We start from the raw sequence: 13,694 nt of genomic DNA on the forward strand, positions 1-13,694 counted from the left end.
TCGCTCTGAAGCTGCATGTAAATAACGTACAGCTGTCACTAGAAGATAGAATGGTGTTGTACGTTTTAGCTCTGGTCAGCTGACGCCAAACAGTTTTAGGAAGAAATGCAGCTTGTCTCATACTATTTTATGGTACATGTAACTAGGAAATAGTGTTAAAACGAGAAGGGAAATTTGCTTTGTTGCCAAAACGGGTCAATAAGGTGACTGGCGAGTGAAGAGGAAGAGCCCATGAAAGGCACCAAAACAAAAGGATTAAGACGTTGCCTGAAATCTGCTCAGAAGGAAAGGCTGGTGAGATGTATTGATGGTGACGTGGGACCTTCAGTATTCTTATCGCCTACACTGCAAGGGGAGATGTTAGGCATTGCATTAGAGTCTGTGTTGTATCCTTTTTATTATATTTTAATTTCCTCAGCTGGTTTCCAACCAAACTGTTTAATGTGGCTTTTTTGAAAGAAAACAAGCTGTTTAGTTTCCTGCCATGTGTGTACATGAATCATGGAAAATCACTTTCCAGCCTTTCCTTATAAGGATCCGACATGTGGTTGTGTAAGCAAACCTTTTTTTCATTACTAACCGAGTTCAGTGTCAGTGCTTAACTTTTGGTTGAACAAATAAAGTGCGACTCATTCAGGTTAATGTGGCCCTCATGATAGTGGAACGCCAGGCGTTACGTAGAGGATAAAAGGTTGTGATTGTGAAAGTTTAGACAAAAAAGCCCAACGTTTTCAGGTACACCCTCAGGACAGCCATGGCTTTGCACAGCAGTTGTTACCTCAGATCAAAGGACAGAATTGTACAAACTATTAAGGCACAAAATACAAACACAGCTCTTATCATAGGCGTTCTTCACCAGTTGCCCTCTTCAGCAGTGGATCCTGGCCAAAAGTTATTGTTTTATAAGCCTTTTACTCTCGTTTGAAGTTCATGTGAAGCATTGCGTGTTGTAAAAGGCAACGAAGTGTCATTAACTAAGCATGAATAAAGCAGCAATTACGGAAGATGTACTCTGAACTGATCATCTTTCATTTGTGTGTCACCGTCATAAAGCTCGGGAGGCTCGTCATCTAATCTCAGAGATGCGTTTTAAAAAGAAAATAAAAGCTTCGGTTAATAACGAACGACTGCAGTGATCAAAAACAGGCGCACGTCTGTTCTCCCTGATTCTGTCTGAGGAGAAATGCCATCTTCTTGTATTTTACTGAATTTCTATCAATTACTTCTTGCTCTGAAACAGGGTCACATGGGAGTTGTCGTAACGCTGCTGTGTGGCGTATGTGTATCACTGAAGTGGAAGGCATTAAAGCGTTTTTATCAGGCGTGTCTCCCCTGAGCACACTTCTCCTCCCAGCGACGAGCACAGCCTCCTTCTCTCGCTCGTCCGCCTTCTCATCTTCCTCTCTCTCTGTGACAACTTCAAAGGCTGACCAAAGACAAGGCCAGAATAGAAACCAGGGCGAACGCATAACCGGCTCCCTCAAAGCAGATTACCCAGCCCTTGTATTGCTGTGACTAATCTAAGTAATTAACCTTCGGATTAGACTCTCAGGTGGCACAGCGAGAACCTTAAAGTTTCCCTCAAAAATAGCAGAAATATTACGTTTGTTGGGCTTCGCCTGATGGGCACAGCGCAGTGTCCCTTTGAAAGAGGAGAGCTTCGTATTTGAAGTGTCTTATCTGTCTGAAGAAAATCCTCCACCCTAATCTGGAGGCTAAGATGGTGCGGATCCATGATATAATCTTATTTTCATCTGCTTTTCTGTTTGCCCCAAGTGCAGTTGATTCAGAAAGACCTTCACTATGAAGAGGTTCATATACCGCTGTTCTGGGAAGAAAACCTCGTATCTCCAAAACTTTACAGGAGAAGGAAAAAACATACTTTACTTTTAATGTAAGTCAGTGGAACCGGACGTCTTTCCAAGTCATTTTGGGTCGTTTCTTTTGGTCCATTCATCATGAAATTTACGCACGATATAAAGAGCAACAGGGACTTTCAAATTATGTCAAAAACCAAGTGTCCATTGCAGTGCAGTCATAGGATAGTTTTTGCTAAAACTGAAGAGCAGTGTTTATAAGCCTGCATAACACCTACATAAGCTGACATAAGTCTATATAAACAGTTATACATTTTCATTTCTACAAAGCATACAAGCATGACACTTTCTTGGGGGTGAATAACATAAATTGACAATAGCAGCCTCTATAACCGCTGAGGCTTGTTGGAATAAGACTCTATAAGTGTTTATGTAGATGTAAGTCGGTTGTCATGAAGGGCTTATAGTTTTATACTGCAGTTGGAACCAAATCATGGCTGTAAGCACAGAATGGTGCTTATTCCATACAGGAATCGTAGCCCTGCATAATCTCCTCACATCATTTCATGGGGCCATAAGTAATTGGACAGCGGGCTGCTCAGTTGTTTCTGTGCCAGATTTGTGTAATTACATCATAATTTAATGGTCAGGAACGTTAACAGTAAGTCTGGAGTTGTTTCTAGATGTGATGTTTCCATCTCTAAAAACCAAAGGTCTGCGTACTCACTGGGTGCTTTACCGTGTAGCAAGACACTGACTTTGACATACTAATGAAGGAACTCCGTCCTCAGCTGGCCAAAGCCGTCATCTGACCCGAACCCCATCGAGCCTCCATTTCACTTACAGCCCCTTAATCAGCCTCTTGAAACAAGCAGGAGCTGAAAATAGCTGCATTATAGACCTGACGGAGCGTCGCCAGCCTACAGGTGATATCTCTGGATTACAGACATCAGGCAGGGATCGATTGGTTAAGGACCGGGTGGGATTTGCAGGATCCAAACAATTTTATTTACGTTAATTTGTCCATTTATCTGTAGCCTCCTACATGTTTAAAAAAGAATATGATTCCTTTGTGGTGTAAATATTCTCAAAAAGCTGTAATTCTGCACTTCAACCTCACTTTAATGCCACTTTTGATTTTTAATCAACGTGCTGGAGAACAGAGCACTGCAGAACTGCATCCCCGCCCAATTACGTCTGCACTGTAAGTGAAAATTCTGCCCCTGACATTTGAGGAACGGTGGTGTTCAGCACCTGGTCTCCGCCTAACTCTTAGCTTCATGTCCAAAAAACCTATAAACCAACGTGTGTATGCAGAGGTTTTGCCACCCAGGCCACATGATGTGTTTTGCTGATTACCGTGTCATTTTACACACGTCCGCACGCTCAGATGCCCAATTACTATTTGTTTGGTTATTTTTATAAACGTAAAACATTAAATGTGAGCTGTGCAAAAGTTTCACATTTCATATTTTATGATTTTGTGTTGAGACACACTAAAAAAATCCAGCTTGAATTTGTTGACATAGATTTAGTACTCGATACACATAAAATGCTTAATTACGAAAACTTTAATGTCCATATTTTGTGATTTAAGTTATTTGTATTTATTCCTGATGATGTAATGTGTAATGTAATTAATTTACTATCAGATTGTCCGTTAACAAAACAACAGCCTGCGTCGTACGTTCTGCTGTGTCCGTTTTTTTCGGCTGTTCAACGAATTCATTGATGTAAATGTAATTTAGCCTCGTTACTTACTTTTCACTTAAAGCAGCAGATGTTCTCCAAAGTGTTTCAAAACGTTTTGCTCACTAAAACTTCACCTCTAGGGCCCAAACTGGCCTAGCCGTCAGACCACTTCCCTCATCATAAAGAGACTGTAGGTTAGAACGTCAGTGATGCCAGTCCTGCTGGTGGGGAATATATATATATATATATATAAGTACAAATAAATCGAGCTTTGGCAGAAAAATGTAAGACTTTGTAATTTGATGGGTGCACTGAAACTTTCGAGAACTGTTTTTGGCCATGGAGGAAATAAAAAATATATGAAATATGGATGGAAGGAATGAAAAATTAAAGATATATTAAAGTGTCACTATGAAATATAAACATTAAAGTAAATGAAGGTTTAAACATGTCTGGGTTAATCAAATCAGCCGATTGTAGAAGCTCTTCATCATCATTAATATGTTAGATTCTTTGTTCTCTGGTTTGGCGAAGCTGGAAGTCTAAGACAGATTGGTGTGTGACAGCAGAACGAATGTTTATCATAATATTTATTTATTTATATTAAGACTACGTGAATCTTGCAGTCCATGAATAGCTGCTCCTTTATTAGCTGTGCATTAAAAATATCCCAGCGCTGTGAGGTTTTTCTACCAAGTACAGTGCAGATGATGCAACTCCAAGTTATTCTGGTTCAGGACACATGAATGTTTTTCATCATTGCCACTGAGTTCAATGCAAAGACGTTTCTGTGGCTTCAGGCAGAAGCTCTGATCCTGTCGTCCTGTTGGGAGCACGGTTCCTACACTGGGGCAGAAAATAACAGATTTCAGTGCTGGTTCTTTGAAGACTGGTGTGGATAATAAAAGCCTGATTAAATATTTTTGCATTTTATTAGGTAGAATTCCACTGAATGCATGTGATGCTCTGCGTGACTCTGACATAATTAAATCTGTTAATCAAACCTCAGCGCCGTGGCTGAGCTGGGTTACAGGCACGCTCTGTATGTTAACTCGTCTTCCATCTCTGCCTTTTTCACCCACAAGAACACAGAGATCTCACTACGGATGCTGTTCAGGGCTTATAAGCCTCAGTATCCAGCAGGAGGTTTTGCAGAGCTTCGACTGCAGAGTAATTTAATAAGACTCTACATTCATATGGAGATACAGCACTGTACGGAAGTCAGAGACCGCCATTCATTCATTACCTGTCCATTCAAAACAACCATAAAGTACGAGTTATTCACTGTATAGAGTCAAAAAAGGCAGAAAACCTATATTCAACAGAAAATTCCACGGAAGCTTCTACGACTAAATATAATATCAGTAACGTCTTCTCGATCAGACCCACAGCGCTGAGTGGTCTTCTCACAGTGGACGGATGGACAGAAACACCTGTGGATGTTTTCAGACCTGAAGCAGCTTGATGTTCTCCTCTCTCTCAGAGATCAAAGCTTTCAGTGCTGTTTATCTGATGGGGGCAGCCCTGATGGTCTACGAGGTTTTCAAGTCAAATTCTCTGTATATTTTAAAGGTTCTGAGATTTATTTTTCTTTGACGTTTCTTTTCTTTATGCAGGTTATTTATCTATCACCTAAACGTCTCAGAAATGCCTTAAAAATGACCCACCTGTGACTGAATTGACTGAGTATTAAATGAAGGTGTGGGCAGTGCTGTGTCAAGACTGGTAAAAGGTTTCAGACACCAGTAAATCAGAGGTTTATCTGGGCATGTATTTTCTCAAAAACACTAATATTACAATAAATATAAAGAACATTATCACAGTAATTAATGATTTGTTATAAGACATTGTTCATTTAAAGATTTCCACACCTCCCCATAAGGAAACCTGATGTTAATTATGGTCATCATCCATAGTTTGGCAAATCCTGGGTTTGTTATGTTAAATCAGGGCTGCTGTTGAAGGAATTTGATCCAGGAGATATTTAGAACCAAACTTTGCCCTTTAAACTAGCTCACAAGATATTTAAGTACAAAAAAATTGTATTTTGGGGCTGTCGGAATAAAACCTCATATCTCCATTTTTGTCGTTTTTCTGTTTTTGACACAGTGTGAAAATACCTGTTGCTCCTTACATTGCATGTAAATTTCATGATAAATGGACTAAAAGAAACGGCCCAAAATGACTTGGAAAGACGTCTGGTTCCATTGACTTACATTAAAAGTAAAGCATGTTTTTTCCTTCTCCCGTAAAGTTACTTTTTTAGAGGTTTTGGTCCGACAGCAGTGATACATATAGAGCCAGAGAGTGAGTCCATGCATTTACATCAAGATGATAATATGCAGTAATGAGCAGTTACTAATAGAAACTGAACTTGCTTAATTATTGTTTGTTCTATGTGGCAAAAGTTTAACCAGTTGCAGATCAGTGTGCCTTACTTTCTAAAGGGTATCCAGTATAAAGGTGTTTAATTGTGTAGTTTGAGTCAGGCTTTCAGTTCTTTACAGTACAGAGAAATTACTGTCTGTAATAATTGGCCAGATGCTACAGATGTGGCCGACAGAGGTTTGGTTGAAAAGTGCTAGTTGTCCTGTAAGAAGGACTCCAGGTTGCCTTTGTGGAAGGAGGGTATAATGCTGTACTGCTGTCAGACTCAGCTATACGGCTCTTTCGCCAGGAAAGTTCTTTCAGCCGTAAAAGCTACGCCATCTTTCCTCTTGTTAGTGCTGTTCTGTTCGATTGGATTCGGTTTCCTGACCTGTTCTGAGGCCAGATAGGTCACAGGATTACTCCCAAGACACCGAGGCAGGGAAAGAGAAATGGTGTAACATGGCTGAGTGCTCTGTACACTCCTGAAAATCAAGGTGTCAAAAAGGGTTCTGTGGGGCGATGCTATGCACTTTAAAAAGGGCTTTCTGTATATGGTTCTTTAAAAGTGGTTTCACTGAGCACTAAAAGGTTCCACCGTCATTAGAAGTCACAGAACACGTTTACTTCGGGTGTAGAAGAAACACTTTTGGTTCCTTAATCAATCTGTCAGTGGATGGGTTATAAAGAATTAAGTGAGATGTCTGAATATTTTTAAAGGAATAGTTTGACAAAAAATATAATTTACATGATTTTCCTTAGTCTTAGAAGTCTCACAATCCTGATAATCCCAAATACCTTCAGTGATGTTGAGGTCTGGACTCTGGAGTGGCCTGTCCACTGTCCTTAAAACACCAGCAGCAGAATAACGAACTTGTACTTAACAGTCATTTTGGCCAGGTCTTAGATGAATGAAGGTGGGTCAATAACTTTCACACATACTGTACATACAAGCCATTAACACAACAGGCTCTGCAGGCTTCACTGTGAAACTGCTCCCCTGAAAATAAGACTGCAGGGATACATGCCGGTAATGAATAAAGTCACGTAGACCAGCTTCACTCTGTGAAGGAATCGGGTTCAGGGAGCTGCGCTGCGTTTCATTCATTGTTAACCGTGTTATGGCGCGAATGCTCCTTTAAGCTGGCAGCATATGTAATGTGTGGAATGCGCATGAGAAATCCTGCCGGCTCAGTCAGCCTAAATTATTCCATTACGCCTTCACACTTCCCGTCATGAGAGCAAACAATGAGGTTTTGCACATTCTCACGATTTCATTAATTCACAGGTGCAGTGAGCCATTGAGGGAGGGAGCAGAATCACCTGTGTAATGTCTGTAGCATGGAGGTGTCAAAGTCTTGTGTACTGAGGATCTTATTGGGATTGAGTGGGCGCAGGGATGTCAGAGAGAAGCTCTGGTGCTGCCCTGCACGAGAAGTGGGCCGACATACATTATACAGCAACTGCTGACTCCTATCACAGTCAGTGGTTCCCTCTGAAAATAAAAGTAGTGAAAACAACAACAACTCTGACGTGGTAAGTACGATTAAAGCGTCTCGGTCTGTCCTCAGGAAGAAAAAAGAGAGACAGAAGGGAAAACGTGTTCTATATCTGGTGAAAAGCAAGTCTCCCTCGTCATCCCTGCAGCTCTGACTGCAGGCCAAACGAAAGTGTCTGCCTCCGAATTACTGCCCACTTGCCGGCTCTGAATAAACAGTCGGAAGGTGCCGATTTTATGGTATCAATTTTGGAATGTGAGAATAGAATAAAATTGGTTAAAATCATTTTCATTACTGTTTGCTCTAAATAGCTTATTGCCGCTCATATTTTTCAACATCAGCCTGCTCACAGGCAAAATAGCCATTAAGTATGTAAGTTATGAATTTTCGGAGAATATTTCTGGAGAGATTCGATATACGGATAGATATACTTACATAAGGAAGGGGGTAAGTTGAAGGAAAAGGGAAAAACAGCGTTTTCTAATGATTAAAAGCTGCAGAGAAAGGTGGACTCTTAACAACCATGCAGGACCTGGCAGACACCTGAACTGTCCTCATCAGATAAACAGCACTCAAAGCTTTGATAGTGAGAAGCAGAAAATGTAACCAACTCCTAAAACGGAACTTTGTTAGTGTGAAAAATATCCCAGCAGACTTCTTTAAAAATCTGAAAGCAAATCTGAAAAGAATGGAAGCTGCAATGAAGGTGAAGGACGGAGGCATTAAGCCCCACAAATTCACCTCCGCATTTAACCCATCCGTGCAGTGAAACACCACATACACACTAGTGAACACACACACACACACACACACACACACACACACACACACACACACACACACACACAATAGAGGCAGTGAGCACACTTGCCCAGAGCGGTGGGCAGCCCTATCCGTAGTGCCCAGGGAGCAGTTGGGGGTTAGGTGTTTTGCTCAAGGGCACTTCAGTCATGGACTGTCGGCTCAGGGGATCAAACCGATGACTGACTGGTCACAAGGCCGGTTCCCTAACCTCCAGCCCACGACTGCTCCTCAGAAATAGTGGGCTTCCCTGAGTGGGAATAGAACCTGAGCCGAGGCAGTGAGAGCGCTGAATCCTGGCCACTAGACCACCAGGAAAATGTTCTGTGTTCTGTTCTATGTTTCTGCTTTATTCCCTGGAAACTGAAACATAGATTTCCTAATGTACTTAATGCCCATTTGGAGTATAAAGTCGATAAATGAAGGGTGGTCTCTGACTTTTGCACAGCACTGTAGAGCATGGTATAATGGTGCTGAATAGCGCCTTCACCCTTAGCAGAAACAGTTCTTTATTGTACCAAAACGTATGTGGTATAATTTGCAGTGTTTCCCAGCCCTGGTCCTGGACCCCCACTGCTCTCAATCATTTTAGTGTTTTCCCTGCTCCCAAAACACCTGAGGGACAGATCATGGTCTCATGAGGCTCAGGGAGGCTCCAACATTGAGAAGAAAAAAAAAAACATAAACTATGTAATAAAAAATTGAATATACACCAAATTATTGACTCTCAGTTTACATGCAATAGCCTATTAATTCCTGCACAGTTCTAAATCTGCATATCAGAATAATTTCATTTATTTTATCAAGATGTTCAAGAATTATTTGTTTATCTAATTTTTACATTTGCAGTAGATTGTCTTTGGTATTTGAGCTGCCTCAGGGCTTGTGGTCTGAGGCTTTCCTAGGCCTGAGCTATTTGGGCATGCTAGGACACTGGCCCCACTGGTCTGGTCATTAATCCAATCCCTAACTGATCCAACAAATCAGCTCGTTAACAAACCTTTACTGGGTTCAGGTAAGTGTGTTAAAGCAAGGACAGCACTAAAACCAGCAGGACTGGGGGCCTCCAGGACAAGAGTTGGGAAACACTGAAGCACTAAAGCTCGTACAGCAGGTTTTCCATCACAGAGAAGAAGTTCACCAGGCAAAGAACTAATTATGTATTCAAGCGGTTCTCTGAGGTGTCAAAGGTTCCTTTGCTTTTACTAAAGAACCCTTGGAGTAGAACTTTTAAATGTGTGTTGTTCCTGTTACGCAAACAAAATCACATTTGGACCAAAACGAAATTCCTAAAGTTGCACCATGTAAGGTTTGGAGGTTTGGAAGTGTGTAACTGCACACAACATGTAGAAGCATGAATCTGGTTATTGTGAGCAGGATGAGAGAATTTCGAGGGAGCTCCTGGTTAGGTGTGTGTCTCTGAGGATGTCAGTGAATGATCTTCTAGGCCTAAAAACTGAGCCACACTTTCTTTTTTGGTCTGTGTGTGTAGCGTTAATGTGTAAAGGTGTCCAAAAACACTGTTAAGGACTCCGATATCACACCTCTGACTTTAAATACACCAAACTTAAGATTGTTCTTTTCTCCTGACTCAGTGATTCTTCTTTTAATTAGAAAAATACAGTGTAGCTTTAAGATCATTAAAAATATAAAATCCTGTAACTATGTTATGTTTATGTACAATATATGTGTAAAAACGATTGGATCATATCATATCATATTGAATCAAATCAAATCACAGCGGAATTTGAGGCCGTGTATTACAGTACGTGTCCACTTAGTACACCTTAGTTTGACTGGACGATGTTTACATGAGCAGGAAGGCAAAATCGAACTGATATGTTGGCTGAGTGTCAGGGTCGCTTGCCTGGCGGTGAGGTTGAGTGAGCTTAGTTGATATGGATGAGCGATGCATTCTGAAAGTGATAAAATGTTCAATACTACAGAGCCCCGCTGGTGACATCCTGTATAAATAAAAATAACGCGTGGCCACGCCTTATTAACACGTGGGAATGAGATTCTAATGCGTGGCCACAACTTGAATGAGATGATTAAGTTGTGGCCATGACTTAGTAAGGTGTGGGAATGAAATCACGGCTTACTAAGTCACGGCCACACATTAGGATCTTGTTTCCATGTTTTACTAAATCGTGGCCACTACTTAATTATCTCGTTCCCACGTCTTACTAAATTGTGGCCACGCATTATTTGTATTTATACAGGATGTCACCAGCGGAGCTCCGTACAACACGGTTCCTTCATTTCCATAACAACGCTTTACAAAGGTTTTCAACCTGTAGGCCGAGACCCCCGGTGGGCCATGGTGGTCCTGCTAGGGGGCTGTGGGCCATCTGTTGTACAGATATTTAAGCAAATATACTTTTATATATGACAAATATTGTTGATTTAAAAAAAAATCATATATCAAATTATATATATATATAATATTTTGGCAAAATGATAGTTATGTTTACATTTTCAGTGCAGTTAATGGAAAATGCTCTGGAGTTCATGTGTGTGAGAACCTGAAAAACTTCTCAAATGAAGCTATGAAGCCCAACAATGTACACCACTACTTAGAAAAACTAATAGAAAATCAATAACTTGTCATGGTGAGTTTTCAGCTCTCCTGTCTTCAGACTAACCCTCAGCCGGGCACCCAGCGCTCGGTAGCTGCCAGACAGGATTAGCTGTCTGATTAGGTCAGAAACAAACGATCTGGTCAGTGTGGATGGTGAGTAAAGAGGAAAGGCTGAGACCCCCTGATGTTTTAAGCCATTTCTTAGAGAACCGTATTTATGAGATATTTAGATCCGGTGCTAGATGCCTGGTTCAGTGCTGAAGTCGGGCTTATATAGTGCTCCCCTCTTAACACTCTGGCCTGGAACCTCACTGTCTCTTTGTACAGGAAGTGTGTGTGTGTTGGGGGGGTTATTTATAGGTGTCCGGGCTCCGTGCCAGATGTGCACCTTATTGCGTGGCTCTTCGACAAGGCTGCTCCTCAGTCACTTAATCCCTCCATGGGATCTCCACTGGACAGTGTGGAGGCAGGCAGAGGGCACGCCGCTGTCGGCGCCCGGGGGACGGGGGAGATGCTGAAGTGAGAGTTTTCCTAATTAAAGGAGAGCCGAAGGAGAGAGGGCGACAGCGATCTGCTGTGGGGACGGGCTGATCAGGGTGACCTGACATCTTTCATTCACTTCTTTCCACCTCCTCCTCTCTGTCCCTCACTCTGCACTGACCTTCCTCACTCTCTCCATCCCGCCTCCTCCCCTCGTCGCCACTCAGGTAACACACGTCTGTTTAACCCACCATAAAACAGACCTTCCTCTCCCTCTCTCTCTTCCTTTCTTCCATTAGTTTAGTCTTTCTCTGATGTCTCTCTTTCCTTCTCTCTGTGTCTTTATTCCACCTTCCCCTCCGTTTTTTTCTTTTCTCTCTTTCTTCTTTCTCTCTCTATTCCCCCCTCACTCTCCTTTCCTTTCTCTCTCCACTCTTGCCCCTCCTCTTTCTCTGTCTCTCTTCATTTCCTTCTCTTTCTCACTCTCCTCCCCATCTTCCTCTCTCTCTCTCTCTCTCTCTCTCTCTCCCTCTCTCTTTCTTCATGCAGAGGCTGCACTGCGCAGTTCGGCAGCAAAGCTGAGCTTAATACAGTTTTGCCTCTAAAAGCGCTGAGCTGTAATTACAGTGCAACCATTAACGCTGTGATTAAAACCATCCCTGACAAAGCAGAGCCATGGACGGGAGCGAGAGCAGCCGGGCCTGCAGAGCTGAGGACGAGGAGGGAGAGAGAGAGACACAGAGACAGAGAGAGGGAGAGAGAGAGAGAGAGAGAGAGAGAGAGAGAGAGAGAGAGAGAGAGAGAGAGAGGGAGAGAGAGAGAGAGAGAGAGAGAGAGAGGGAGAGAGAGAGAGAGAAAGAGAGAGAGAGAGAGGGAGAGAGAGAGAGAGAGAGAGAGAGGGGGAGAGATGGAGAGAGAGAGAGCGCGCGACAGAGAGAGAGAGACAGAGAGAGATAGGGAGAGAGAGAGAGAGAGAGAGAGGGAGAGAGAGAGAGAGAGAGAGAGAGAGAGGGAGAGAGAGAGAGAGAGAGAGAGAGAGAGAGAGAGAGAGAGAGAGGGCGCGGTGCGGAGTAAGGATCTTTTTTACTTTGAGCTACTGCAGCAGAGCAGGGAGTCACCTTCGCCATCTGCCCACCCCGGGGTCTAATCTTCAGTCTAATTATCAATAAGCTCTGGAGGGCTCTGTCCTCAGAGGCCCAACCCAAGCAGATTTACAAAGCTGAGCAGCTGCCTGTTGGCGACGGGGCCAGTGGGCCACGCCTGTAACCTGCTACAAAGCATGGGGTCAAAAGTTGACCCATACAGTACCCCCCCCCCATCCCCCCTCCCCCCACCACACACACAGACACACACAGACACACACACACACACACACACACACACAATCATACACAGTGTTACTGTCATAAGAAAACCTTGGCATTTTCATTGCAGTTGAAAACGCCAGCTGCCTTTTACATTACATAGACGTTTAATTACAAACAGGCTGAATAAGCTCCATTCGTTTTATTTATTCGTTTATTTATTTAAATCCCCTTTTACACCATTTAAATATGACAGTTGTCCTTTGAGTTGTATAAAAATTACAAACAACATTTCAAATCTGTCTGTCTGTCTGTCTGTCTGTCTGTCTATCTATCTATCTATCTATCTGTCTGTCTGTCTGTCTGTCTGTCTGTCTGTCTGTCTGTCTGTCTATCTATCTATCTATCTGTCTGTCTGTCTGTCTATCTAGCTATCTGTCTGTCTGTCTGTCTGTCTGTCTGTCTATCTAGCTATCTGTCTGTCTGTCTGTCTGTCTGTCTGTCTGTCTATCTATCTATCTATCTGTCTGTCTGTCTATCTAGCTATCTATCTGTCTGTCTGTCTATCTAAATTTTATTTTATTTTATTTTTAACTCACTAACTTTACCTAACCTTTGTTTTTATTTAACTAACTTGTTTAGGAATATATTTGATGTAAACTTTGCTAATTTATGTAGCTTTGCTAATTTAAGCCTTAACCAGTTCATGAATTGGAAGAGCAGCGTGACATATGATCATTCCACAAGCTGCATTATCAGTTAGACGCACTTAAATCCCATAAAGAGCTTTCAGAAAGCTCTGAAACCTCTGAAAAGTCACAAACGCTTGTTTATAACGGCTTATGCATGTAATTAACTTCTTAAAAACATCACGCAAGCTTGTGCCAGGTATCATAATGTGTTATGTATGTCATATAGCACCTTATAAGTGCATTATAAATATGGGTTTTCACCAGCAGTGTGAACTTCAGAGATATAAAGCAACAATATGCAGGACAGCACAGCTGTTTGTGTATGAAGCTTATTAGCAGGATCACTGCTCATTTTCTCCCTCACACACACACGCACGCACGCACGCGTACACACACACACACGCGCACACACACACGCACGCACGCGCACACACACACAGTGGACGCTTGATGAAGACTGG

At 42.2% G+C, this 13,694-nt stretch overlaps 1 protein-coding gene across 1 annotated transcript in view; it reads left to right on the plus strand.

The window, feature by feature from the left end:
* kctd12b (potassium channel tetramerisation domain containing 12b) overlaps positions 1-13,694 on the plus strand; it is a 29,188-nt gene that overhangs the window by 1,983 nt on the left and 13,511 nt on the right. The window lies entirely within an intron of this gene.

This window comes from Pygocentrus nattereri, chromosome 8 (genome assembly GCF_015220715.1).
Source record: "Pygocentrus nattereri isolate fPygNat1 chromosome 8, fPygNat1.pri, whole genome shotgun sequence".
In the NCBI taxonomy this organism is placed as follows: Eukaryota; Metazoa; Chordata; class Actinopteri; order Characiformes; family Serrasalmidae; genus Pygocentrus; species Pygocentrus nattereri.